The sequence below is a fragment of the Sardina pilchardus genome, chromosome 12, assembly GCF_963854185.1.
Source record: "Sardina pilchardus chromosome 12, fSarPil1.1, whole genome shotgun sequence".
In the NCBI taxonomy this organism is placed as follows: domain Eukaryota; kingdom Metazoa; phylum Chordata; class Actinopteri; order Clupeiformes; family Clupeidae; genus Sardina; species Sardina pilchardus.
The window spans coordinates 26,166,702-26,188,107 of record NC_085005.1 but is presented as its reverse complement, the minus strand read 5'-3'; the positions used below and the strand labels follow the sequence as shown (position 1 = coordinate 26,188,107).

At 50.1% G+C, this 21,406-nt stretch overlaps 64 non-coding genes across 64 annotated transcripts; all 64 read right to left on the bottom strand.

The window, feature by feature from the left end:
- Positions 1 to 9: 9 nt before the first annotated feature.
- Positions 10 to 83, bottom strand: trnat-agu (transfer RNA threonine (anticodon AGU)). Its single transcript has one exon. It is a non-coding gene; the product is annotated as a tRNA-Thr (tRNA).
- A 167-nt stretch (positions 84 to 250) lies between these two features.
- On the bottom strand, positions 251 to 324 carry trnat-agu (transfer RNA threonine (anticodon AGU)). Its single transcript has one exon. It is a non-coding gene; the product is annotated as a tRNA-Thr (tRNA).
- A 167-nt stretch (positions 325 to 491) lies between these two features.
- Positions 492 to 565, bottom strand: trnat-agu (transfer RNA threonine (anticodon AGU)). The gene has a single exon. It is a non-coding gene; the product is annotated as a tRNA-Thr (tRNA).
- A 305-nt stretch (positions 566 to 870) lies between these two features.
- trnat-agu (transfer RNA threonine (anticodon AGU)) lies at positions 871 to 944 on the bottom strand. Its single transcript has one exon. It is a non-coding gene; the product is annotated as a tRNA-Thr (tRNA).
- Positions 945 to 1,107: 163 nt separating this feature from the next.
- On the bottom strand, positions 1,108 to 1,181 carry trnat-agu (transfer RNA threonine (anticodon AGU)). The gene has a single exon. It is a non-coding gene; the product is annotated as a tRNA-Thr (tRNA).
- A 305-nt stretch (positions 1,182 to 1,486) lies between these two features.
- On the bottom strand, positions 1,487 to 1,560 carry trnat-agu (transfer RNA threonine (anticodon AGU)). The gene has a single exon. It is a non-coding gene; the product is annotated as a tRNA-Thr (tRNA).
- Positions 1,561 to 1,727: 167 nt separating this feature from the next.
- On the bottom strand, positions 1,728 to 1,801 carry trnat-agu (transfer RNA threonine (anticodon AGU)). The gene has a single exon. It is a non-coding gene; the product is annotated as a tRNA-Thr (tRNA).
- Positions 1,802 to 2,106: 305 nt separating this feature from the next.
- Positions 2,107 to 2,180, bottom strand: trnat-agu (transfer RNA threonine (anticodon AGU)). The gene has a single exon. It is a non-coding gene; the product is annotated as a tRNA-Thr (tRNA).
- Positions 2,181 to 2,347: 167 nt separating this feature from the next.
- Positions 2,348 to 2,421, bottom strand: trnat-agu (transfer RNA threonine (anticodon AGU)). Its single transcript has one exon. It is a non-coding gene; the product is annotated as a tRNA-Thr (tRNA).
- A 167-nt stretch (positions 2,422 to 2,588) lies between these two features.
- Positions 2,589 to 2,662, bottom strand: trnat-agu (transfer RNA threonine (anticodon AGU)). Its single transcript has one exon. It is a non-coding gene; the product is annotated as a tRNA-Thr (tRNA).
- Positions 2,663 to 2,967: 305 nt separating this feature from the next.
- trnat-agu (transfer RNA threonine (anticodon AGU)) lies at positions 2,968 to 3,041 on the bottom strand. Its single transcript has one exon. It is a non-coding gene; the product is annotated as a tRNA-Thr (tRNA).
- A 167-nt stretch (positions 3,042 to 3,208) lies between these two features.
- Positions 3,209 to 3,282, bottom strand: trnat-agu (transfer RNA threonine (anticodon AGU)). The gene has a single exon. It is a non-coding gene; the product is annotated as a tRNA-Thr (tRNA).
- A 305-nt stretch (positions 3,283 to 3,587) lies between these two features.
- trnat-agu (transfer RNA threonine (anticodon AGU)) lies at positions 3,588 to 3,661 on the bottom strand. The gene has a single exon. It is a non-coding gene; the product is annotated as a tRNA-Thr (tRNA).
- Positions 3,662 to 3,828: 167 nt separating this feature from the next.
- On the bottom strand, positions 3,829 to 3,902 carry trnat-agu (transfer RNA threonine (anticodon AGU)). The gene has a single exon. It is a non-coding gene; the product is annotated as a tRNA-Thr (tRNA).
- Positions 3,903 to 4,207: 305 nt separating this feature from the next.
- Positions 4,208 to 4,281, bottom strand: trnat-agu (transfer RNA threonine (anticodon AGU)). Its single transcript has one exon. It is a non-coding gene; the product is annotated as a tRNA-Thr (tRNA).
- A 167-nt stretch (positions 4,282 to 4,448) lies between these two features.
- Positions 4,449 to 4,522, bottom strand: trnat-agu (transfer RNA threonine (anticodon AGU)). The gene has a single exon. It is a non-coding gene; the product is annotated as a tRNA-Thr (tRNA).
- A 305-nt stretch (positions 4,523 to 4,827) lies between these two features.
- trnat-agu (transfer RNA threonine (anticodon AGU)) lies at positions 4,828 to 4,901 on the bottom strand. Its single transcript has one exon. It is a non-coding gene; the product is annotated as a tRNA-Thr (tRNA).
- Positions 4,902 to 5,917: 1,016 nt separating this feature from the next.
- On the bottom strand, positions 5,918 to 5,991 carry trnat-agu (transfer RNA threonine (anticodon AGU)). The gene has a single exon. It is a non-coding gene; the product is annotated as a tRNA-Thr (tRNA).
- Positions 5,992 to 6,296: 305 nt separating this feature from the next.
- trnat-agu (transfer RNA threonine (anticodon AGU)) lies at positions 6,297 to 6,370 on the bottom strand. The gene has a single exon. It is a non-coding gene; the product is annotated as a tRNA-Thr (tRNA).
- Positions 6,371 to 6,537: 167 nt separating this feature from the next.
- On the bottom strand, positions 6,538 to 6,611 carry trnat-agu (transfer RNA threonine (anticodon AGU)). The gene has a single exon. It is a non-coding gene; the product is annotated as a tRNA-Thr (tRNA).
- Positions 6,612 to 6,916: 305 nt separating this feature from the next.
- Positions 6,917 to 6,990, bottom strand: trnat-agu (transfer RNA threonine (anticodon AGU)). The gene has a single exon. It is a non-coding gene; the product is annotated as a tRNA-Thr (tRNA).
- A 167-nt stretch (positions 6,991 to 7,157) lies between these two features.
- On the bottom strand, positions 7,158 to 7,231 carry trnat-agu (transfer RNA threonine (anticodon AGU)). Its single transcript has one exon. It is a non-coding gene; the product is annotated as a tRNA-Thr (tRNA).
- A 305-nt stretch (positions 7,232 to 7,536) lies between these two features.
- trnat-agu (transfer RNA threonine (anticodon AGU)) lies at positions 7,537 to 7,610 on the bottom strand. Its single transcript has one exon. It is a non-coding gene; the product is annotated as a tRNA-Thr (tRNA).
- A 167-nt stretch (positions 7,611 to 7,777) lies between these two features.
- On the bottom strand, positions 7,778 to 7,851 carry trnat-agu (transfer RNA threonine (anticodon AGU)). The gene has a single exon. It is a non-coding gene; the product is annotated as a tRNA-Thr (tRNA).
- Positions 7,852 to 8,156: 305 nt separating this feature from the next.
- trnat-agu (transfer RNA threonine (anticodon AGU)) lies at positions 8,157 to 8,230 on the bottom strand. Its single transcript has one exon. It is a non-coding gene; the product is annotated as a tRNA-Thr (tRNA).
- A 167-nt stretch (positions 8,231 to 8,397) lies between these two features.
- trnat-agu (transfer RNA threonine (anticodon AGU)) lies at positions 8,398 to 8,471 on the bottom strand. The gene has a single exon. It is a non-coding gene; the product is annotated as a tRNA-Thr (tRNA).
- A 305-nt stretch (positions 8,472 to 8,776) lies between these two features.
- On the bottom strand, positions 8,777 to 8,850 carry trnat-agu (transfer RNA threonine (anticodon AGU)). Its single transcript has one exon. It is a non-coding gene; the product is annotated as a tRNA-Thr (tRNA).
- Positions 8,851 to 9,017: 167 nt separating this feature from the next.
- On the bottom strand, positions 9,018 to 9,091 carry trnat-agu (transfer RNA threonine (anticodon AGU)). The gene has a single exon. It is a non-coding gene; the product is annotated as a tRNA-Thr (tRNA).
- A 305-nt stretch (positions 9,092 to 9,396) lies between these two features.
- On the bottom strand, positions 9,397 to 9,470 carry trnat-agu (transfer RNA threonine (anticodon AGU)). Its single transcript has one exon. It is a non-coding gene; the product is annotated as a tRNA-Thr (tRNA).
- Positions 9,471 to 9,637: 167 nt separating this feature from the next.
- trnat-agu (transfer RNA threonine (anticodon AGU)) lies at positions 9,638 to 9,711 on the bottom strand. The gene has a single exon. It is a non-coding gene; the product is annotated as a tRNA-Thr (tRNA).
- A 305-nt stretch (positions 9,712 to 10,016) lies between these two features.
- trnat-agu (transfer RNA threonine (anticodon AGU)) lies at positions 10,017 to 10,090 on the bottom strand. The gene has a single exon. It is a non-coding gene; the product is annotated as a tRNA-Thr (tRNA).
- Positions 10,091 to 10,773: 683 nt separating this feature from the next.
- Positions 10,774 to 10,847, bottom strand: trnat-agu (transfer RNA threonine (anticodon AGU)). Its single transcript has one exon. It is a non-coding gene; the product is annotated as a tRNA-Thr (tRNA).
- Positions 10,848 to 11,014: 167 nt separating this feature from the next.
- Positions 11,015 to 11,088, bottom strand: trnat-agu (transfer RNA threonine (anticodon AGU)). Its single transcript has one exon. It is a non-coding gene; the product is annotated as a tRNA-Thr (tRNA).
- A 305-nt stretch (positions 11,089 to 11,393) lies between these two features.
- On the bottom strand, positions 11,394 to 11,467 carry trnat-agu (transfer RNA threonine (anticodon AGU)). The gene has a single exon. It is a non-coding gene; the product is annotated as a tRNA-Thr (tRNA).
- Positions 11,468 to 11,634: 167 nt separating this feature from the next.
- trnat-agu (transfer RNA threonine (anticodon AGU)) lies at positions 11,635 to 11,708 on the bottom strand. Its single transcript has one exon. It is a non-coding gene; the product is annotated as a tRNA-Thr (tRNA).
- A 305-nt stretch (positions 11,709 to 12,013) lies between these two features.
- Positions 12,014 to 12,087, bottom strand: trnat-agu (transfer RNA threonine (anticodon AGU)). The gene has a single exon. It is a non-coding gene; the product is annotated as a tRNA-Thr (tRNA).
- Positions 12,088 to 12,254: 167 nt separating this feature from the next.
- Positions 12,255 to 12,328, bottom strand: trnat-agu (transfer RNA threonine (anticodon AGU)). The gene has a single exon. It is a non-coding gene; the product is annotated as a tRNA-Thr (tRNA).
- Positions 12,329 to 12,495: 167 nt separating this feature from the next.
- Positions 12,496 to 12,569, bottom strand: trnat-agu (transfer RNA threonine (anticodon AGU)). The gene has a single exon. It is a non-coding gene; the product is annotated as a tRNA-Thr (tRNA).
- A 305-nt stretch (positions 12,570 to 12,874) lies between these two features.
- On the bottom strand, positions 12,875 to 12,948 carry trnat-agu (transfer RNA threonine (anticodon AGU)). The gene has a single exon. It is a non-coding gene; the product is annotated as a tRNA-Thr (tRNA).
- A 167-nt stretch (positions 12,949 to 13,115) lies between these two features.
- Positions 13,116 to 13,189, bottom strand: trnat-agu (transfer RNA threonine (anticodon AGU)). Its single transcript has one exon. It is a non-coding gene; the product is annotated as a tRNA-Thr (tRNA).
- A 167-nt stretch (positions 13,190 to 13,356) lies between these two features.
- Positions 13,357 to 13,430, bottom strand: trnat-agu (transfer RNA threonine (anticodon AGU)). The gene has a single exon. It is a non-coding gene; the product is annotated as a tRNA-Thr (tRNA).
- Positions 13,431 to 13,735: 305 nt separating this feature from the next.
- trnat-agu (transfer RNA threonine (anticodon AGU)) lies at positions 13,736 to 13,809 on the bottom strand. Its single transcript has one exon. It is a non-coding gene; the product is annotated as a tRNA-Thr (tRNA).
- A 167-nt stretch (positions 13,810 to 13,976) lies between these two features.
- trnat-agu (transfer RNA threonine (anticodon AGU)) lies at positions 13,977 to 14,050 on the bottom strand. Its single transcript has one exon. It is a non-coding gene; the product is annotated as a tRNA-Thr (tRNA).
- A 305-nt stretch (positions 14,051 to 14,355) lies between these two features.
- Positions 14,356 to 14,429, bottom strand: trnat-agu (transfer RNA threonine (anticodon AGU)). Its single transcript has one exon. It is a non-coding gene; the product is annotated as a tRNA-Thr (tRNA).
- Positions 14,430 to 14,596: 167 nt separating this feature from the next.
- trnat-agu (transfer RNA threonine (anticodon AGU)) lies at positions 14,597 to 14,670 on the bottom strand. Its single transcript has one exon. It is a non-coding gene; the product is annotated as a tRNA-Thr (tRNA).
- A 305-nt stretch (positions 14,671 to 14,975) lies between these two features.
- Positions 14,976 to 15,049, bottom strand: trnat-agu (transfer RNA threonine (anticodon AGU)). The gene has a single exon. It is a non-coding gene; the product is annotated as a tRNA-Thr (tRNA).
- A 167-nt stretch (positions 15,050 to 15,216) lies between these two features.
- trnat-agu (transfer RNA threonine (anticodon AGU)) lies at positions 15,217 to 15,290 on the bottom strand. Its single transcript has one exon. It is a non-coding gene; the product is annotated as a tRNA-Thr (tRNA).
- A 167-nt stretch (positions 15,291 to 15,457) lies between these two features.
- trnat-agu (transfer RNA threonine (anticodon AGU)) lies at positions 15,458 to 15,531 on the bottom strand. The gene has a single exon. It is a non-coding gene; the product is annotated as a tRNA-Thr (tRNA).
- A 305-nt stretch (positions 15,532 to 15,836) lies between these two features.
- Positions 15,837 to 15,910, bottom strand: trnat-agu (transfer RNA threonine (anticodon AGU)). The gene has a single exon. It is a non-coding gene; the product is annotated as a tRNA-Thr (tRNA).
- Positions 15,911 to 16,077: 167 nt separating this feature from the next.
- Positions 16,078 to 16,151, bottom strand: trnat-agu (transfer RNA threonine (anticodon AGU)). The gene has a single exon. It is a non-coding gene; the product is annotated as a tRNA-Thr (tRNA).
- A 305-nt stretch (positions 16,152 to 16,456) lies between these two features.
- trnat-agu (transfer RNA threonine (anticodon AGU)) lies at positions 16,457 to 16,530 on the bottom strand. Its single transcript has one exon. It is a non-coding gene; the product is annotated as a tRNA-Thr (tRNA).
- A 167-nt stretch (positions 16,531 to 16,697) lies between these two features.
- Positions 16,698 to 16,771, bottom strand: trnat-agu (transfer RNA threonine (anticodon AGU)). The gene has a single exon. It is a non-coding gene; the product is annotated as a tRNA-Thr (tRNA).
- A 167-nt stretch (positions 16,772 to 16,938) lies between these two features.
- Positions 16,939 to 17,012, bottom strand: trnat-agu (transfer RNA threonine (anticodon AGU)). The gene has a single exon. It is a non-coding gene; the product is annotated as a tRNA-Thr (tRNA).
- Positions 17,013 to 17,179: 167 nt separating this feature from the next.
- trnat-agu (transfer RNA threonine (anticodon AGU)) lies at positions 17,180 to 17,253 on the bottom strand. Its single transcript has one exon. It is a non-coding gene; the product is annotated as a tRNA-Thr (tRNA).
- A 305-nt stretch (positions 17,254 to 17,558) lies between these two features.
- On the bottom strand, positions 17,559 to 17,632 carry trnat-agu (transfer RNA threonine (anticodon AGU)). The gene has a single exon. It is a non-coding gene; the product is annotated as a tRNA-Thr (tRNA).
- A 163-nt stretch (positions 17,633 to 17,795) lies between these two features.
- Positions 17,796 to 17,869, bottom strand: trnat-agu (transfer RNA threonine (anticodon AGU)). Its single transcript has one exon. It is a non-coding gene; the product is annotated as a tRNA-Thr (tRNA).
- A 305-nt stretch (positions 17,870 to 18,174) lies between these two features.
- On the bottom strand, positions 18,175 to 18,248 carry trnat-agu (transfer RNA threonine (anticodon AGU)). Its single transcript has one exon. It is a non-coding gene; the product is annotated as a tRNA-Thr (tRNA).
- Positions 18,249 to 18,415: 167 nt separating this feature from the next.
- Positions 18,416 to 18,489, bottom strand: trnat-agu (transfer RNA threonine (anticodon AGU)). The gene has a single exon. It is a non-coding gene; the product is annotated as a tRNA-Thr (tRNA).
- Positions 18,490 to 18,794: 305 nt separating this feature from the next.
- On the bottom strand, positions 18,795 to 18,868 carry trnat-agu (transfer RNA threonine (anticodon AGU)). Its single transcript has one exon. It is a non-coding gene; the product is annotated as a tRNA-Thr (tRNA).
- Positions 18,869 to 19,035: 167 nt separating this feature from the next.
- On the bottom strand, positions 19,036 to 19,109 carry trnat-agu (transfer RNA threonine (anticodon AGU)). Its single transcript has one exon. It is a non-coding gene; the product is annotated as a tRNA-Thr (tRNA).
- Positions 19,110 to 19,276: 167 nt separating this feature from the next.
- trnat-agu (transfer RNA threonine (anticodon AGU)) lies at positions 19,277 to 19,350 on the bottom strand. The gene has a single exon. It is a non-coding gene; the product is annotated as a tRNA-Thr (tRNA).
- Positions 19,351 to 19,655: 305 nt separating this feature from the next.
- On the bottom strand, positions 19,656 to 19,729 carry trnat-agu (transfer RNA threonine (anticodon AGU)). Its single transcript has one exon. It is a non-coding gene; the product is annotated as a tRNA-Thr (tRNA).
- Positions 19,730 to 19,896: 167 nt separating this feature from the next.
- Positions 19,897 to 19,970, bottom strand: trnat-agu (transfer RNA threonine (anticodon AGU)). The gene has a single exon. It is a non-coding gene; the product is annotated as a tRNA-Thr (tRNA).
- A 305-nt stretch (positions 19,971 to 20,275) lies between these two features.
- On the bottom strand, positions 20,276 to 20,349 carry trnat-agu (transfer RNA threonine (anticodon AGU)). Its single transcript has one exon. It is a non-coding gene; the product is annotated as a tRNA-Thr (tRNA).
- Positions 20,350 to 21,406: the final 1,057 nt, after the last annotated feature.

The window sequence follows — 21,406 nt, the reverse complement described above, 5'->3', positions numbered from 1 at the left end:
TCCAATAGAAGGCACTGCTGAGATTCGAACTCAGGATCTCCTGTTTACTAGACAGGCGCTTTAACCAACTAAGCCACAGCGCCACAGGCACTTCCCGGAGAGTAAGACTACTGAGCCCGAAGACCATGAAAAGTCATAGAATGTGCAAGTGGCAGATTTAAAAGCTATGCCACCTCATACACGTGGTACGAAGCAAGAGGCTACTTTTGACGTCACCCTCTTTTTCAGATGGTCCAACTTGTCCAATAGAAGGCACTGCTGAGATTCGAACTCAGGATCTCCTGTTTACTAGACAGGCGCTTTAACCAACTAAGCCACAGCGCCACAGGCACTGCCGTGAGAGTAAGACTACTGAGCCCGAAGACCATGAAAAGTCATAGAATGTGCAAGTGGCAGATTTAAAAGCTATGCCACCTCATACACGTGGTACGAAGCAAGAGGCTACTTTTGACGTCACCCTCTTTTTCAGATGGTCCAACTTGTCCAATAGAAGGCACTGCTGAGATTCGAACTCAGGATCTCCTGTTTACTAGACAGGCGCTTTAACCAACTAAGCCACAGCGCCACAGGCACTTCCCGGAGAGTAAGAATGCTGAGCCCGGAGAAAGGTGTTAGCATGTCCAAGTGTCAGATTCACAAGCAAGCAAGGCTACCTCATACACTGAGTTTTGAGTCGGTGTGTCAGAACGCCCGTGTGTTGTCAAAGTATGTCGGCGCCGAGATAAGAGAGCCTGGCGGCCAACAGCGGCACGCAAGGCTGTGAGACTGTTTTGCGCACATTTTCCCCCCTGGTATGACGCAGCTTTCAAGAAGCAAGAGGACGCGTCTGACGTCATCCTCTTGTTCGGATGGTCCAACTTGTCCAATAGAAGGCACTGCTGAGAGTCGAACTCAGGATCTCCTGTTTACTAGACAGGCGCTTTAACCAACTAAGCCACAGCGCCACAGGCACTGCCGTGAGAGTCTACTGAGCCCGAAGACCATGAAAAGTCATAGAATGTGCAAGTGGCAGATTTAAAAGCTATGCCACCTCATACACGTGGTACGAAGCAAGAGGCTACTTTTGACGTCACCCTCTTTTTCAGATGGTCCAACTTGTCCAATAGAAGGCACTGCTGAGATTCGAACTCAGGATCTCCTGTTTACTAGACAGGCGCTTTAACCAACTAAGCCACAGCGCCACAGGCACTTCCCGGAGAGTAAGAATGCTGAGCCCGGAGAAAGGTGTTAGCATGTCCAAGTGTCAGATTCACAAGCAAGCAAGGCTACCTCATACACTGAGTTTTGAGTCGGTGTGTCAGAACGCCCGTGTGTTGTCAAAGTATGTCGGCGCCGAGATAAGAGAGCCTGGCGGCCAACAGCGGCACGCAAGGCTGTGAGACTGTTTTGCGCACATTTTCCCCCGTGGTATGACGCAGCTTTCAAGAAGCAAGAGGACACGTCTGACGTCATCCTCTTGTTCGGATGGTCCAACTTGTCCAATAGAAGGCACTGCTGAGATTCGAACTCAGGATCTCCTGTTTACTAGACAGGCGCTTTAACCAACTAAGCCACAGCGCCACAGGCACTGCCGTGAGAGTAAGACTACTGAGCCCGAAGACCATGAAAAGTCATAGAATGTGCAAGTGGCAGATTTAAAAGCTATGCCACCTCATACACGTGGTACGAAGCAAGAGGCTACTTTTGACGTCACCCTCTTTTTCAGATGGTCCAACTTGTCCAATAGAAGGCACTGCTGAGATTCGAACTCAGGATCTCCTGTTTACTAGACAGGCGCTTTAACCAACTAAGCCACAGCGCCACAGGCACTTCCTGGAGAGTAAGAATGCTGAGCCCGGAGAAAGGTGTTAGCATGTCCAAGTGTCAGATTCACAAGCAAGCAAGGCTACCTCATACACTGAGTTTTGAGTCGGTGTGTCAGAACGCCCGTGTGTTGTCAAAGTATGTCGGCGCCGAGATAAGAGAGCCTGGCGGCCAACAGCGGCACGCAAGGCTGTGAGACTGTTTTGCGCACATTTTCCCCCGTGGTATGACGCAGCTTTCAAGAAGCAAGAGGACACGTCTGACGTCATCCTCTTGTTCGGATGGTCCAACTTGTCCAATAGAAGGCACTGCTGAGAGTCGAACTCAGGATCTCCTGTTTACTAGACAGGCGCTTTAACCAACTAAGCCACAGCGCCACAGGCACTGCCGTGAGAGTAAGACTACTGAGCCCGAAGACCATGAAAAGTCATAGAATGTGCAAGTGGCAGATTTAAAAGCTATGCCACCTCATACACGTGGTACGAAGCAAGAGGCTACTTTTGACGTCACCCTCTTTTTCAGATGGTCCAACTTGTCCAATAGAAGGCACTGCTGAGATGCGAACTCAGGATCTCCTGTTTACTAGACAGGCGCTTTAACCAACTAAGCCACAGCGCCACAGGCACTGCCGTGAGAGTAAGACTACTGAGCCCGAAGACCATGAAAAGTCATAGAATGTGCAAGTGGCAGATTTAAAAGCTATGCCACCTCATACACGTGGTACGAAGCAAGAGGCTACTTTTGACGTCACCCTCTTTTTCAGATGGTCCAACTGTTCCAATAGAAGGCACTGCTGAGATTCGAACTCAGGATCTCCTGTTTACTAGACAGGCGCTTTAACCAACTAAGCCACAGCGCCACAGGCACTTCCCGGAGAGTAAGAATGCTGAGCCCGGAGAAAGGTGTTAGCATGTCCAAGTGTCAGATTCACAAGCAAGCAAGGCTACCTCATACACTGAGTTTTGAGTCGGTGTGTCAGAACGCCCGTGTGTTGTCAAAGTATGTCGGCGCCGAGATAAGAGAGCCTGGCGGCCAACAGCGGCACGCAAGGCTGTGAGACTGTTTTGCGCACATTTTCCCCCGTGGTATGACGCAGCTTTCAAGAAGCAAGAGGACACGTCTGACGTCATCCTCTTGTTCGGATGGTCCAACTTGTCCAATAGAAGGCACTGCTGAGATTCGAACTCAGGATCTCCTGTTTACTAGACAGGCGCTTTAACCAACTAAGCCACAGCGCCACAGGCACTGCCGTGAGAGTAAGATTACTGAGCCCGAAGACCATGAAAAGTCATAGAATGTGCAAGTGGCAGATTTAAAAGCTATGCCACCTCATACACGTGGTACGAAGCAAGAGGCTACTTTTGATGTCACCCTCTTTTTCAGATGGTCCAACTTGTCCAATAGAAGGCACTGCTGAGATTCGAACTCAGGATCTCCTGTTTACTAAACAGGCGCTTTAACCAACTAAGCCACAGCGCCACAGGCACTTCCCGGAGAGTAAGAATGCTGAGCCCGGAGAAAGGTGTTAGCATGTCCAAGTGTCAGATTCACAAGCAAGCAAGGCTACCTCATACACTGAGTTTTGAGTCGGTGTGTCAGAACGCCCGTGTGTTGTCAAAGTATGTCGGCGCCGAGATAAGAGAGCCTGGCGGCCAACAGCGGCACGCAAGGCTGTGAGACTGTTTTGCGCACATTTTCCCCCGTGGTATGACGCAGCTTTCAAGAAGCAAGAGAACGCGTCTGACGTCATCCTCTTGTTCGGATGGTCCAACTTGTCCAATAGAAGGCACTGCTGAGATTCGAACTCAGGATCTCCTGTTTACTAGACAGGCGCTTTAACCAACTAAGCCACAGCGCCACAGGCAATGCCGTGAGAGTAAGATTACTGAGCCCGAAGACCATGAAAAGTCATAGAATGTGCAAGTGGCAGATTTAAAAGCTATGCCACCTCATACACGTGGTACGAAGCAAGAGGCTACTTTTGACGTCACCCTCTTTTTCAGATGGTCCAACTTGTCCAATAGAAGGCACTGCTGAGATTCGAACTCAGGATCTCCTGTTTACTAGACAGGCGCTTTAACCAACTAAGCCACAGCGCCACAGGCACCTCCCGGAGAGTAAGAATGCTGAGCCCGGAGAAAGGTGTTAGCATGTCCAAGTGTCAGATTCACAAGCAAGCAAGGCTACCTCATACACTGAGTTTTGAGTCGGTGTGTCAGAACGCCCGTGTGTTGTCAAAGTATGTTGGCGCCGACATAAGAGAGCCTGGCGGCCAACAGCGGCACGCAAGGCTGTGAGACTGTTTTGCGCACATTTTCCCCCGTGGTATGACGCAGCTTTCAAGAAGCAAGAGGACGCGTCTGACGTCATCCTCTTGTTCGGATGGTCCAACTTGTCCAATAGAAGGCACGGCTGAGATTCGAACTCAGGATCTCCTGTTTACTAGACAGGCGCTTTAACCAACTAAGCCACAGCGCCACAGGCAATGCCGTGAGAGTAAGACTACTGAGCCCGAAGACCATGAAAAGTCATAGAATGTGCAAGTGGCAGATTTAAAAGCTATGCCACCTCATACACGTGGTACGAAGCAAGAGGCTACTTTTGACGTCACCCTCTTTTTCAGATGGTCCAACTTGTCCAATAGAAGGCACTGCTGAGATTCGAACTCAGGATCTCCTGTTTACTAGACAGGGGCTTTAACCAACTAAGCCACAGCGCCACAGGCACTTCCCGGAGAGTAAGAATGCTGAGCCCGGAGAAAGGTGTTAGCATGTCCAAGTGTCAGATTCACAAGCAAGCAAGGCTACCTCATACACTGAGTTTTGAGTCGGTGTGTCAGAACGCCCGTGTGTTGTCAAAGTATGTCGGCGCTGAGATAAGAGAGCTTGGCGGCCAACAGCGGCACGCAAGGCTGTGAGACTGTTTTGCGCACATTTTCCCCCGTGGTATGACGCAGCTTTCAAGAAGCAAGAGGACGCGTCTGACGTCATCCTCTTGTTCGGATGGTCCAACTTGTCCAATAGAAGGCACTGCTGAGATTCGAACTCAGGATCTCCTGTTTACTAGACAGGCGCTTTAACCAACTAAGCCACAGCGCCACAGGCACTGCTGTGAGAGTAAAGGCCGTGGCACGGTCCTCCGTCTGCGTCACGCGCACGCGGCACTGGTGAGCGCGTGACGAGAATTGCGTCATTTTTACGGCATGCGTCGCGTTTTTGAGTCGACCAAAATTTAAGACCGCGCGTCTCTTTCACGCGTAGACTACGCATGTGTGAAACGGAACTGCTGTAAAGACGCCGCTCCAGTAGGTGGAGCACGTACAGAAATAGCGCTTAAAACTCAGCAAACGGAGACAGAAGAACACTTAAACTGGCGTTTCCTACACGCTAACGTTGTTATATGATGACAAAACATTAGTCTTTGAGTATTTTAATAGTCAGTTGTAAACAAAGACCTCATATGTAATCCAAGTTGTGTAAATGGACTGAAGTTCGCTCTAAATATATACTTTTATCGATTATGCTAACCGTTAGCATCTCTATGGGATTTCCCATACACATTAGCCATAAGCTAACCCATTAGTTTAGCTGTAACTTGGAATGCTAGCCTACGCGTGGTGTGCTGTGCCTGTTCTGGTGGATGATAAATGGAGAGATGTGAAGAACCAACTCATCAAACTTTTCAGCAGACATGAGAAAGTACTCGTGGTGCTTCTCCTCATCTAACAGCTGCATCTTTTGTGTATTTAAGTGTGGAACACTCCTTCCCTGGCTCTTCCTAGTTCAGTGGTTGCACATCCCAGAGTATCACAGTTAATTCGTAGTGCGCCGGCGCTAACCTTGATCGGCTGGCGCGCATTCAGGACACAGACATTGGAGTATGCCTCGTATACGCGTCTAAAATGACGCACGTCAAATGTCCAGTGCCGCGTGCGCGTGACGCAGACGGAGGAGCGTACTAGAGCCTTAAGACTACTGAGCCCGAAGACCATGAAAAGTCATAGAATGTGCAAGTGGCAGATTTAAAAGCTATGCCACCTCATACACGTGGTACGAAGCAAGAGGCTACTTTTGACGTCACCCTCTTTTTCAGATGGTCCAACTTGTCCAATAGAAGGCACTGCTGAGATTCGAACTCAGGATCTCCTGTTTACTAGACAGGCGCTTTAACCAACTAAGCCACAGCGCCACAGGCACTTCCCGGAGAGTAAGAATGCTGAGCCCGGAGAAAGGTGTTAGCATGTCCAAGTGTCAGATTCACAAGCAAGCAAGACTACCTCATACACTGAGTTTTGAGTAGGTGTGTCAGAACGCCCGTGTGTTGTCAAAGTATGTCGGCGCCGAGATAAGAGAGCCTGGCGGCCAACAGCGGCACGCAAGGCTGTGAGACTGTTTTGCGCACATTTTCCCCCGTGGTATGACGCAGCTTTCAAGAAGCAAGAGGACGCGTCTGACGTCATCCTCTTGTTCGGATGGTCCAACTTGTCCAATAGAAGGCACTGCTGAGATTCGAACTCAGGATCTCCTGTTTACTAGACAGGCGCTTTAACCAACTAAGCCACAGCGCCACAGGCACTGCCGTGAGAGTAAGACTACTGAGCCCGAAGACCATGAAAAGTCATAGAATGTGCAAGTGGCAGATTTAAAAGCTATGCCACCTCATACACGTGGTACGAAGCAAGAGGCTACTTTTGACGTCACCCTCTTTTTCAGATGGTCCAACTTGTCCAATAGAAGGCACTGCTGAGATTCGAACTCAGGATCTCCTGTTTACTAGACAGGAGCTTTAACCAACTAAGCCACAGCGCCACAGGCACTTCCCGGAGAGTAAGAATGCTGAGCCCGGAGAAAGGTGTTAGCATGTCCAAGTGTCAGATTCACAAGCAAGCAAGGCTACCTCATACACTGAGTTTTGAGTCGGTGTGTCAGAACGCCCGTGTGTTGTCAAAGTATGTCGGCGCCGAGATAAGAGAGCCTGGCGGCCAACAGCGGCACGCAAGGCTGTGAGACTGTTTTGCGCACATTTTCCCCCGTGGTATGACGCAGCTTTCAAGAAGCAAGAGGACGCGTCTGACGTCATCCTCTTGTTCGGATGGTCCAACTTCTCCAATAGAAGGCACTGCTGAGATTCAAACTCAGGATCTCCTGTTTACTAGACAGGCGCTTTAACCAACTAAGCCAAAGCGCCACAGGCACTGCCGTGAGAGTAAGACTACTGAGCCCGAAGACCATGAAAAGTCATAGAATGTGCAAGTGGCAGATTTAAAAGCTATGCCACCTCATACACGTGGTACGAAGCAAGAGGCTACTTTTGACGTCACCCTCTTTTTCAGATGGTCCAACTTGTCCAATAGAAGGCACTGCTGAGATTTGAACTCAGGATCTCCTGTTTACTAGACAGGCGCTTTAACCAACTAAGCCACAGCGCCACAGGCACTTCCCGGAGAGTAAGAATGCTGAACCCGGAGAAAGGTGTTAGCATGTCCAAGTGTCAGATTCACAAGCAAGCAAGGCTACCTCATACACTGAGTTTTGAGTCGGTGTGTCAGAACGCCCGTGTGTTGTCAAAGTATGTCGGCGCCGAGATAAGAGAGCCTGGCGGCCAACAGCGGCACGCAAGGCTGTGAGACTGTTTTGCGCACATTTTCCCCCGTGGTATGACGCAGCTTTCAAGAAGCAAGAGGACGCGTCTGACGTCATCCTCTTGTTCGGATGGTCCAACTTGTCCAATAGAAGGCACTGCTGAGATTCGAACTCAGGATCTCCTGTTTACTAGACAGGCGCTTTAACCAACTAAGCCACAGCGCCACAGGCACTGCCGTGAGAGTAAGATTACTGAGCCCGAAGACCATGAAAAGTCATAGAATGTGCAAGTGGCAGATTTAAAAGCTATGCCACCTCATACACGTGGTACGAAGCAAGAGGCTACTTTTGACGTCACCCTCTTTTTCAGATGGTCCAACTTGTCCAATAGAAGGCACTGCTGAGATTCGAACTCAGGATCTCCTGTTTACTAGACAGGCGCTTTAACCAACTAAGCCACAGCGCCACAGGCACTTCCCGGAGAGTAAGAATGCTGAACCCGGAGAAAGGTGTTAGCATGTCCAAGTGTCAGATTCACAAGCAAGCAAGGCTACCTCATACACTGAGTTTTGAGTCGGTGTGTCAGAACGCCCGTGTGTTGTCAAAGTATGTCGGCGCCGAGATAAGAGAGCCTGGCGGCCAACAGCGGCACGCAAGGCTGTGAGACTGTTTTGCGCACATTTTCCCCCGTGGTATGACGCAGCTTTCAAGAAGCAAGAGGACGTGTCTGACGTCATCCTCTTGTTCGGATGGTCCAACTTGTCCAATAGAAGGCACTGCTGAGATTCGAACTCAGGATCTCCTGTTTACTAGACAGGCGCTTTAACCAACTAAGCCACAGCGCCACAGGCACTGCCGTGAGAGTAAGATTACTGAGCCCGAAGACCATGAAAAGTCATAGAATGTGCAAGTGGCAGATTTAAAAGCTATGCCACCTCATACACGTGGTACGAAGCAAGAGGCTACTTTTGACGTCACCCTCTTTTTCAGATGGTCCAACTTGTCCAATAGAAGGCACTGCTGAGATTCGAACTCAGGATCTCCTGTTTACTAGACAGGCGCTTTAACCAACTAAGCCACAGCGCCACAGGCACTTCCCGGAGAGTAAGAATGCTGAGCCCGGAGAAAGGTGTTAGCATGTCCAAGTGTCAGATTCACAAGCAAGCAAGGCTACCTCATACACTGAGTTTTGAGTCGGTGTGTCAGAACGCCCGTGTGTTGTCAAAGTATGTCGGCGCCGAGATAAGAGAGCCTGGCGGCCAACAGCGGCACGCAAGGCTGTGAGACTGTTTTGCGCACATTTTCCCCCGTGGTATGACGCAGCTTTCAAGAAGCAAGAGGACGCGTCTGACGTCATCCTCTTGTTCGGATGGTCCAACTTGTCCAATAGAAGGCACTGCTGAGATTCGAACTCAGGATCTCCTGTTTACTAGACAGGCGCTTTAACCAACTAAGCCACAGCGCCACAGGCACTGCCGTGAGAGTAAGACTACTGAGCCCGAAGACCATGAAAAGTCATAGAATGTGCAAGTGGCAGATTTAAAAGCTATGCCACCTCATACACGTGGTACGAAGCAAGAGGCTACTTTTGACGTCACCCTCTTTTTCAGATGGTCCAACTTGTCCAATAGAAGGCACTGCTGAGATTCGAACTCAGGATCTCCTGTTTACTAGACAGGCGCTTTAACCAACTAAGCCACAGCGCCACAGGCACTTCCCGGAGAGTAAGAATGCTGAGCCCGGAGAAAGGTGTTAGCATGTCCAAGTGTCAGATTCACAAGCAAGCAAGGCTACCTCATACACTGAGTTTTGAGTCGGTGTGTCAGAACGCCCGTGTGTTGTCAAAGTATGTCGGCGCCGAGATAAGAGAGCCTGGCGGCCAACAGCGGCACGCAAGGCTGTGAGACTGTTTTGCGCACATTTTCCCCCGTGGTATGACGCAGCTTTCAAGAAGCAAGAGGACGCGTCTGACGTCATCCTCTTGTTCGGATGGTCCAACTTGTCCAATAGAAGGCACTGCTGAGATTCGAACTCAGGATCTCCTGTTTACTAGACAGGCGCTTTAACCAACTAAGCCACAGCGCCACAGGCAATGCCGTGAGAGTAAGACTACTGAGCCCGAAGACCATGAAAAGTCATAGAATGTGCAAGTGGCAGATTTAAAAGCTATGCCACCTCATACACGTGGTACGAAGCAAGAGGCTACTTTTGACGTCACCCTCTTTTTCAGATGGTCCAACTTGTCCAATAGAAGGCACTGCTGAGATTCGAACTCAGGATCTCCTGTTTACTAGACAGGCGCTTTAACCAACTAAGCCACAGCGCCACAGGCACTTCCCGGAGAGTAAGAATGCTGAGCCCGGAGAAAGGTGTTAGCATGTCCAAGTGTCAGATTCACAAGAAAGCAAGGCTACCTCATACACTGAGTTTTGAGTCGGTGTGTCAGAACGCCCGTGTGTTGTCAAAGTATGTCGGCGCCGAGATAAGAGAGCCTGGCGGCCAACAGCGGCACGCAAGGCTGTGAGACTGTTTTGCGCACATTTTCCCCCGTGGTATGACGCAGCTTTCAAGAAGCAAGAGGACGCGTCTGACGTCATCCTCTTGTTCGGATGGTCCAACTTGTCCAATAGAAGGCACTGTTGAGATTCGAACTCAGGATCTCCTGTTTACTAGACAGGCGCTTTAACCAACTAAGCCACAGCGCCACAGGCAATGCCGTGAGAGTAAGATTACTGAGCCCGAAGACCATGAAAAGTCATAGAATGTGCAAGTGGCAGATTTAAAAGCTATGCCACCCAGGGGGTCAAGGCCGTGTTGATTAGCTTCGGCAAGTTAGCAAGCGCCATTTTCAAGTATGGCGCCTCATGGGGCATTTAGAACCAGCACCGTGCACGAAAATCTGTGTTGGGCACGAGCTCTCATGCGCGTACATGTTGGGGGACAGGTACCTACAGCCAATCATTACTCCGTGCGACACTCCACTGGACTCAGGTGTGCGTTCCCGAGCAACTTTTTCTGCTTGTTGTTACGCGGCAAGCAAGGTATGTGCATTATCGCCACCGTCTGAACTGGAGGATGACTCTCTTTTTACAGAATGTCCAATAGAAATCAATGTAGGTCCATGCGTCATTTCCAGCTTTGGAACTTTGCGCATGGTCAGAGCCGACTGGCGCTGGATCGGAGCTCCAGTGTTCAATATGGCGTTGACGAAAATTGGCTGGATTTACTAGCCTAGCATCGCCCATTCATTTGTATGGAGGGCGGGACTTAGTCACTCTCTCCAGTTATATATAATACCTCCATGATGCCACCTCATACACGTGGTACGAAGCAAGAGGCTACTTTTGACGTCATCCTCTTGTTCGGATGGTCCAACTTGTCCAATAGAAGGCACTGCTGAGATTCGAACTCAGGATCTCCTGTTTACTAGACAGGCGCTTTAACCAACTAAGCCACAGCGCCACAGGCACTGCCGTGAGAGTAAGACTACTGAGCCCGAAGACCATGAAAAGTCATAGAATGTGCAAGTGGCAGATTTAAAAGCTATGCCACCTCATACACGTGGTACGAAGCAAGAGGCTACTTTTGACGTCACCCTCTTTTTCAGATGGTCCAACTTGTCCAATAGAAGGCACTGCTGAGATTCGAACTCAGGATCTCCTGTTTACTAGACAGGCGCTTTAACCAACTAAGCCACAGCGCCACAGGCACTTCCCGGAGAGTAAGAATGCTGAGCCCGGAGAAAGGTGTTAGCATGTCCAAGTGTCAGATTCACAAGCAAGCAAGGCTACCTCATACACTGAGTTTTGAGTCGGTGTGTCAGAACGCCCGTGTGTTGTCAAAGTATGTCGGCGCCGAGATAAGAGAGCCTGGCGGCCAACAGCGGCACGCAAGGCTGTGAGACTGTTTTGCGCACATTTTCCCCCGTGGTATGACGCAGCTTTCAAGAAGCAAGAGGACGCGTCTGACGTCATCCTCTTGTTCGGATGGTCCAACTTGTCCAATAGAAGGCACTGCTGAGATTCGAACTCAGGATCTCCTGTTTACTAGACAGGCGCTTTAACCAACTAAGCCACAGCGCCACAGGCAATGCCGTGAGAGTAAGATTACTGAGCCCGAAGACCATGAAAAGTCATAGAATGTGCAAGTGGCAGATTTAAAAGCTATGCCACCTCATACACGTGGTACGAAGCAAGAGGCTACTTTTGACGTCACCCTCTTTTTCAGATGGTCCAACTTGTCCAATAGAAGGCACTGCTGAGATTTGAACTCAGGATCTCCTGTTTACTAGACAGGCGCTTTAACCAACTAAGCCACAGCGCCACAGGCACTTCCCGGAGAGTAAGAATGCTGAGCCCGGAGAAAGGTGTTAGCATGTCCAAGTGTCAGATTCACAAGCAAGCAAGGCTACCTCATACACTGAGTTTTGAGTCGGTGTGTCAGAACGCCCGTGTGTTGTCAAAGTATGTCGGCGCCGAGATAAGAGAGCCTGGCGGCCAACAGCGGCACGCAAGGCTGTGAGACTGTTTTGCGCACATTTTCCCCCGTGGTATGACGCAGCTTTCAAGAAGCAAGAGGACGCGTCTGACGTCATCCTCTTGTTCGGATGGTCCAACTTGTCCAATAGAAGGCACTGCTGAGATTCGAACTCAGGATCTCCTGTTTACTAGACAGGCGCTTTAACCAACTAAGCCACAGCGCCACAGGCACTGCCGTGAGAGTAAGACTACTGAGCCCGAAGACCATGAAAAGTCATAGAATGTGCAAGTGGCAGATTTAAAAGCTATGCCACCTCATACACGTGGTACGAAGCAAGAGGCTACTTTTGACGTCACCCTCTTTTTCAGATGGTCCAACTTGTCCGATAGAAGGCACTGCTGAGATTCGAACTCAGGATCTCCTGTTTACTAGACAGGCGTTTTAACCAACTAAGCCACAGCGCCACAGGCACTGCCGTGAGAGTAAGACTACTGAGCCCGAAGACCATGAAAAGTCATAGAATGTGCAAGTGGCAGATTTAAAAGCTATGCCACCTCATACACGTGGTACGAAGCAAGAGGCTACTTTTGACGTCACCCTCTTTTTCAGATGGTCCAACTTGTCCAATAGAAGGCACTGCTGAGATTCGAACTCAGGATCTCCTGTTTACTAGACAGGCGCTTTAACCAACTAAGCCACAGCGCCACAGGCACTTCCCGGAGAGTAAGAATGCTGAGCCCGGAGAAAGGTGTTAGCATGTCCAAGTGTCAGATTCACAAGCAAGCAAGGCTACCTCATACACTGAGTTTTGAGTCGGTGTGTCAGAACGCCCGTGTGTTGTCAAAGTATGTCGGCGCCGAGATAAGAGAGCCTGGCGGCCAACAGCGGCACGCAAGGCTGTGAGACTGTTTTGCGCACATTTTCCCCCGTGGTATGACGCAGCTTTCAAGAAGCAAGAGGACGCGTCTGACGTCATCCTCTTGTTCGGATGGTCCAACTTGTCCAATAGAAGGCACTGCTGAAATTCGAACTCAGGATCTCCTGTTTACTAGACAGGCGCTTTAACCAACTAAGCCACAGCGCCACAGGCACTGCCGTGAGAGTAAGACTACTGAGCCCGAAGACCATGAAAAGTCATAGAATGTGCAAGTGGCAGATTTAAAAGCTATGCCACCTCATACACGTGGTACGAAGCAAGAGGCTACTTTTGACGTCACCCTCTTTTTCAGATGGTCCAACTTGTCCGATAGAAGGCACTGCTGAGATTCGAACTCAGGATCTCCTGTTTACTAGACAGGCGTTTTAACCAACTAAGCCACAGCGCCACAGGCACTGCCGTGAGAGTAAGACTACTGAGCCCGAAGACCATGAAAAGTCATAGAATGTGCAAGTGGCAGATTTAAAAGCTATGCCACCTCATACACGTGGTACGAAGCAAGAGGCTACTTTTGACGTCACCCTCTTTTTCAGATGGTCCAACTTGTCCAATAGAAGGCACTGCTGAGATTCGAACTCAGGATCTCCTGTTTACTAGACAGGCGCTTTAACCAACTAAGCCACAGCGCCACAGGCACTTCCCGGAGAGTAAGAATGCTGAGCCCGGAGAAAGGTGTTAGCATGTCCAAGTGTCAGATTCACAAGCAAGCAAGGCTACCTCATACACTGAGTTTTGAGTCGGTGTGTCAGAACGCCCGTGTGTTGTCAAAGTATGTCGGCGCCGAGATAAGAGAGCCTGGCGGCCAACAGCGGCACGCAAGGCTGTGAGACTGTTTTGCGCACATTTTCCCCCGTGGTATGACGCAGCTTTCAAGAAGCAAGAGGACGCGTCTGACGTCATCCTCTTGTTCGGATGGTCCAACTTGTCCAATAGAAGGCACTGCTGAGATTCGAACTCAGGATCTCCTGTTTACTAGACAGGCGCTTTAACCAACTAAGCCACAGCGCCACAGGCACTGCCGTGAGAGTAAGACTACTGAGCCCGAAGACCATGAAAAGTCATAGAATGTGCAAGTGGCAGATTTAAAAGCTATGCCACCTCATACACGTGGTACGAAGCAAGAGGCTACTTTTGACGTCACCCTCTTTTTCAGATGGTCCAACTTGTCCAATAGAAGGCACTGCTGAGATTCGAACTCAGGATCTCCTGTTTACTAGACAGGCGCTTTAACCAACTAAGCCACAGCGCCACAGGCACTTCCCGGAGAGTAAGAATGCTGAGCCCGGAGAAAGGTGTTAGCATGTCCAAGTGTCAGATTCACAAGCAAGCAAGGCTACCTCATACACTGAGTTTTGAGTCGGTGTGTCAGAACGCCCGTGTGTTGTCAAAGTATGTCGGCGCCGAGATAAGAGAGCCTGGCGGCCAACAGCGGCACGCAAGGCTGTGAGACTGTTTTGCGCACATTTTCCCCCGTGGTATGACGCAGCTTTCAAGAAGCAAGAGGACGCGTCTGACGTCATCCTCTTGTTCGGATGGTCCAACTTGTCCAATAGAAGGCACTGCTGAGATTCGAACTCAGGATCTCCTGTTTACTAGACAGGCGCTTTAACCAACTAAGCCACAGCGCCACAGGCACTGCCGTGAGAGTAAGACTACTGAGCCCGAAGACCATGAAAAGTCATAGAATGTGCAAGTGGCAGATTTAAAAGCTATGCCACCTCATACACGTGGTACGAAGCAAGAGGCTACTTTTGACGTCACCCTCTTTTTCAGATGGTCCAACTTGTCCAATAGAAGGCACTGCTGAGATTCGAACTCAGGATCTCCTGTTTACTAGACAGGCGCTTTAACCAACTAAGCCACAGCGCCACAGGCACTTCCCGGAGAGTAAGAATGCTGAGCCCGGAGAAAGGTGTTAGCATGTCCAAGTGTCAGATTCACAAGCAAGCAAGGCTACCTCATACACTGAGTTTTGAGTCGGTGTGTCAGAACGCCCGTGTGTTGTCAAAGTATGTCGGCGCCGAGATAAGAGAGCCTGGCGGCCAACAGCGGCACGCAAGGCTGTGAGACTGTTTTGCGCACATTTTCCCCCGTGGTATGACGCAGCTTTCAAGAAGCAAGAGGACGCGTCTGACGTCATCCTCTTGTTCGGATGGTCCAACTTGTCCAATAGAAGGCACTGCTGAAATTCGAACTCAGGATCTCCTGTTTACTAGACAGGCGCTTTAACCAACTAAGCCACAGCGCCACAGGCACTGCCGTGAGAGTAAGACTACTGAGCCCGAAGACCATGAAAAGTCATAGAATGTGCTTGTGGCAGATTTAAAAGCTATGCCACCTCATACACGTGGTACGAAGCAAGAGGCTACTTTTGACGTCACCCTCTTTTTCAGATGGTCCAACTTGTCCAATAGAAGGCACTGCTGAGATTCGAACTCAGGATCTCCTGTTTACTAGACAGGCGTTTTAACCAACTAAGCCACAGCGCCACAGGCACTGCCGTGAGAGTAAGACTACTGAGCCCGAAGACCATGAAAAGTCATAGAATGTGCAAGTGGCAGATTTAAAAGCTATGCCACCTCATACACGTGGTACGAAGCAAGAGGCTACTTTTGACGTCACCCTCTTTTTCAGATGGTCCAACTTGTCCAATAGAAGGCACTGCTGAGATTCGACCTCAGGATCTCCTGTTTACTAGACAGGCGCTTTAACCAACTAAGCCACAGCGCCACAGGCACTTCCCGGAGAGTAAGAATGCTGAGCCCGGAGAAAGGTGTTAGCATGTCCAAGTGTCAGATTCACAAGCAAGCAAGGCTACCTCATACACTGAGTTTTGAGTCGGTGTGTCAGAACGCCCGTGTGTTGTCAAAGTATGTCGGCGCCGAGATAAGAGAGCCTGGCGGCCAACAGCGGCACGCAAGGCTGTGAGACTGTTTTGCGCACATTTTCCCCCGTGGTATGACGCAGCTTTCAAGAAGCAAGAGGACGCGTCTGACGTCATCCTCTTGTTCGGATGGTCCAACTTGTCCAATAGAAGGCACTGCTGAGATTCGAACTCAGGATCTCCTGTTTACTAGACAGGCGCTTTAACCAACTAAGCCACAGCGCCACAGGTACTGCCGTGAGAGTAAGACTACTGAGCCCGAAGACCATGAAAAGTCATAGAATGTGCAAGTGGCAGATTTAAAAGCTATGCCACCTCATACACGTGGTACGAAGCAAGAGGCTACTTTTGACGTCACCCTCTTTTTCAGATGGTCCAACTTGTCCAATAGAAGGCACTGCTGAGATTCGAACTCAGGATCTCCTGTTTACTAGACAGGCGCTTTAACCAACTAAGCCACAGCGCCACAGGCACTTCCCGGAGAGTAAGAATGCTGAGCCCGGAGAAAGGTGTTAGCATGTCCAAGTGTCAGATTCACAAGCAAGCAAGGCTACCTCATACACTGAGTTTTGAGTCGGTGTGTCAGAACGCCCGTGTGTTGTCAAAGTATGTCGGCGCCGACATAAGAGAGCCTGGCGGCCAACAGCGGCACGCAAGGCTGTGAGACTGTTTTGCGCACATTTTCCCCCGTGGTATGACGCAGCTTTCAAGAAGCAAGAGGACACGTCTGACGTCATCCTCTTGTTCGGATGGTCCAACTTGTCCAATAGAAGGCACTGCTGAGATTCGAACTCAGGATCTCCTGTTTACTAGACAGGCGCTTTAACCAACTAAGCCACAGCGCCACAGGCACTGCCGTGAGAGTAAGACTACTGAGCCCGAAGACCATGAAAAGTCATAGAATGTGCAAGTGGCAGATTTAAAAGCTATGCCACCTCATACACGTGGTACGAAGCAAGAGGCTACTTTTGACGTCACCCTCTTTTTCAGATGGTCCAACTTGTCCAATAGAAGGCACTGCTGAGATTCGAACTCAGGATCTCCTGTTTACTAGACAGGCGCTTTAACCAACTAAGCCACAGCGCCACAGGCACTTCCCGGAGAGTAAGACTACTGAGCCCGAAGACCATGAAAAGTCATAGAATGTGCAAGTGGCAGATTTAAAAGCTATGCCACCTCATACACGTGGTACGAAGCAAGAGGCTACTTTTGACGTCACCCTCTTTTTCAGATGGTCCAACTTGTCCAATAGAAGGCACTGCTGAGATTCGAACTCAGGATCTCCTGTTTACTAGACAGGCGCTTTAACCAACTAAGCCACAGCGCCACAGGCACTGCCGTGAGAGTAAGACTACTGAGCCCGAAGACCATGAAAAGTCATAGAATGTGCAAGTGGCAGATTTAAAAGCTATGCCACCTCATACACGTGGTACGAAGCAAGAGGCTACTTTTGACGTCACCCTCTTTTTCAGATGGTCCAACTTGTCCAATAGAAGGCACTGCTGAGATTCGAACTCAGGATCTCCTGTTTACTAGACAGGCGCTTTAACCAACTAAGCCACAGCGCCACAGGCACTTCCCGGAGAGTAAGAATGCTGAGCCCGGAGAAAGGTGTTAGCATGTCCAAGTGTCAGATTCACAAGCAAGCAAGGCTACCTCATACACTGAGTTTTGAGTCGGTGTGTCAGAACGCCCGTGTGTTGTCAAAGTATGTCGGCGCCGAGATAAGAGAGCCTGGCGGCCAACAGCGGCACGCAAGGCTGTGAGACTGTTTTGCGCACATTTTCCCCCCTGGTATGACGCAGCTTTCAAGAAGCAAGAGGACGCGTCTGACGTCATCCTCTTGTTCGGATGGTCCAACTTGTCCAATAGAAGGCACTGCTGAGAGTCGAACTCAGGATCTCCTGTTTACTAGACAGGCGCTTTAACCAACTAAGCCACAGCGCCACAGGCACTGCCGTGAGAGTCTACTGAGCCCGAAGACCATGAAAAGTCATAGAATGTGCAAGTGGCAGATTTAAAAGCTATGCCACCTCATACACGTGGTACGAAGCAAGAGGCTACTTTTGACGTCACCCTCTTTTTCAGATGGTCCAACTTGTCCAATAGAAGGCACTGCTGAGATTCGAACTCAGGATCTCCTGTTTACTAGACAGGCGCTTTAACCAACTAAGCCACAGCGCCACAGGCACTTCCCGGAGAGTAAGAATGCTGAGCCCGGAGAAAGGTGTTAGCATGTCCAAGTGTCAGATTCACAAGCAAGCAAGGCTACCTCATACACTGAGTTTTGAGTCGGTGTGTCAGAACGCCCGTGTGTTGTCAAAGTATGTCGGCGCCGAGATAAGAGAGCCTGGCGGCCAACAGCGGCACGCAAGGCTGTGAGACTGTTTTGCGCACATTTTCCCCCGTGGTATGACGCAGCTTTCAAGAAGCAAGAGGACACGTCTGACGTCATCCTCTTGTTCGGATGGTCCAACTTGTCCAATAGAAGGCACTGCTGAGATTCGAACTCAGGATCTCCTGTTTACTAGACAGGCGCTTTAACCAACTAAGCCACAGCGCCACAGGCACTGCCGTGAGAGTAAGACTACTGAGCCCGAAGACCATGAAAAGTCATAGAATGTGCAAGTGGCAGATTTAAAAGCTATGCCACCTCATACACGTGGTACGAAGCAAGAGGCTACTTTTGACGTCACCCTCTTTTTCAGATGGTCCAACTTGTCCAATAGAAGGCACTGCTGAGATTCGAACTCAGGATCTCCTGTTTACTAGACAGGCGCTTTAACCAACTAAGCCACAGCGCCACAGGCACTTCCCGGAGAGTAAGAATGCTGAGCCCGGAGAAAGGTGTTAGCATGTCCAAGTGTCAGATTCACAAGCAAGCAAGGCTACCTCATACACTGAGTTTTGAGTCGGTGTGTCAGAACGCCCGTGTGTTGTCAAAGTATGTCGGCGCCGAGATAAGAGAGCCTGGCGGCCAACAGCGGCACGCAAGGCTGTGAGACTGTTTTGCGCACATTTTCCCCCGTGGTATGACGCAGCTTTCAAGAAGCAAGAGGACACGTCTGACGTCATCCTCTTGTTCGGATGGTCCAACTTGTCCAATAGAAGGCACTGCTGAGAGTCGAACTCAGGATCTCCTGTTTACTAGACAGGCGCTTTAACCAACTAAGCCACAGCGCCACAGGCACTGCCGTGAGAGTAAGACTACTGAGCCCGAAGACCATGAAAAGTCATAGAATGTGCAAGTGGCAGATTTAAAAGCTATGCCACCTCATACACGTGGTACGAAGCAAGAGGCTACTTTTGACGTCACCCTCTTTTTCAGATGGTCCAACTTGTCCAATAGAAGGCACTGCTGAGATGCGAACTCAGGATCTCCTGTTTACTAGACAGGCGCTTTAACCAACTAAGCCACAGCGCCACAGGCACTGCCGTGAGAGTAAGACTACTGAGCCCGAAGACCATGAAAAGTCATAGAATGTGCAAGTGGCAGATTTAAAAGCTATGCCACCTCATACACGTGGTACGAAGCAAGAGGCTACTTTTGACGTCACCCTCTTTTTCAGATGGTCCAACTGTTCCAATAGAAGGCACTGCTGAGATTCGAACTCAGGATCTCCTGTTTACTAGACAGGCGCTTTAACCAACTAAGCCACAGCGCCACAGGCACTTCCCGGAGAGTAAGAATGCTGAGCCCGGAGAAAGGTGTTAGCATGTCCAAGTGTCAGATTCACAAGCAAGCAAGGCTACCTCATACACTGAGTTTTGAGTCGGTGTGTCAGAACGCCCGTGTGTTGTCAAAGTATGTCGGCGCCGAGATAAGAGAGCCTGGCGGCCAACAGCGGCACGCAAGGCTGTGAGACTGTTTTGCGCACATTTTCCCCCGTGGTATGACGCAGCTTTCAAGAAGCAAGAGGACACGTCTGACGTCATCCTCTTGTTCGGATGGTCCAACTTGTCCAATAGAAGGCACTGCTGAGATTCGAACTCAGGATCTCCTGTTTACTAGACAGGCGCTTTAACCAACTAAGCCACAGCGCCACAGGCACTGCCGTGAGAGTAAGATTACTGAGCCCGAAGACCATGAAAAGTCATAGAATGTGCAAGTGGCAGATTTAAAAGCTATGCCACCTCATACACGTGGTACGAAGCAAGAGGCTACTTTTGATGTCACCCTCTTTTTCAGATGGTCCAACTTGTCCAATAGAAGGCACTGCTGAGATTCGAACTCAGGATCTCCTGTTTACTAAACAGGCGCTTTAACCAACTAAGCCACAGCGCCACAGGCACTTCCCGGAGAGTAAGAATGCTGAGCCCGGAGAAAGGTGTTAGCATGTCCAAGTGTCAGATTCACAAGCAAGCAAGGCTACCTCATACACTGAGTTTTGAGTCGGTGTGTCAGAACGCCCGTGTGTTGTCAAAGTATGTCGGCGCCGAGATAAGAGAGCCTGGCGGCCAACAGCGGCACGCAAGGCTGTGAGACTGTTTTGCGCACATTTTCCCCCGTGGTATGACGCAGCTTTCAAGAAGCAAGAGGACGCGTCTGACGTCATCCTCTTGTTCGGATGGTCCAACTTGTCCAATAGAAGGCACTGCTGAGATTCGACCTCAGGATCTCCTGTTTACTAGACAGGCGCTTTAACCAACTAAGCCACAGCGCCACAGGCACTGCCGTGAGAGTAAAGGCACTGGCACACTCCTCCGTCTGCGTCACGCGCACGCGGCACTGGACGTTTGACGTGCGTCATTTTAGACGCGTATACGAGGCATACTCCAATGTCTGTTGTTCTGAATGCGCGCCAGCCGATCAAGGTTAGCGCCTGCGCACTACGAATTAACTGTGATACTCTGCCACGCCAACTGGGGGCGGTACGTTGAACCGGAAAGTAGGACACTCCCACCAAAGAAGAAGTTAAAAGCAGGTAGTCAGTCCCCATTTTAGCAGGTGTGCATTGGTACTGTCAGCATGTCAGCCTATGACGAAGAAGAGCTGTGTTGCCTGTTGCTGTTGTGTGAAGAAGAGCAACGCCTGAAGAAGAGAAGAAGGTGGGATGTGCGACCACTGAACGAAGGAAGAGCCAGAGAAGGAGTGTTCCACACTTATATACAAAAGATGCGGCTGTTAGATGAGGAGAAGCACCACGAGTACTTTCGCATGTCTGCTGAAAAGTTTGATGAGTTGGTTCGTCGCATCTCTCCATTTATCGTCCACCAGAACACGCACAGCACACCTGTGGGTATAGCTGAGAGACTTGCAGTCACTTTGCGCTACCTGAGTACGGGAACATCCCAGGTAGCAGTTGCAGCCGACTACATGCTGGGAACACGTACAGTATCGAAGCTGATTCCCGAGGTGTGTCAGGCCCTATGGAACGGTCTTCAGCCAGAGTTCGTGCCATGTCCATCGGAAGCACAGTGGGGCAACATCGCAGAGGATTTCTGGCGAATTTGGAACTTCCCTCTGTGTGTAGGTGCCATCGATGGCAAACACGTCCAGATTAAAGCCCCACCAAACGCCGGTAGTGATTATTTTAATTACAAGGGAACACATTCAATTGTTCTGATGGCTACATGCGATGCTCATTATCGCTTTACAATGGTGGATGTTGGTGCATATGGTCGGGAAAGCGATGGTGGTGTCTTCAAGGAAAGTGTGTATGGTGCAAGCATCCTCGAGGGCACTTTGGGTCTACCACCTCCAGCCAAACTGCCTGGCAC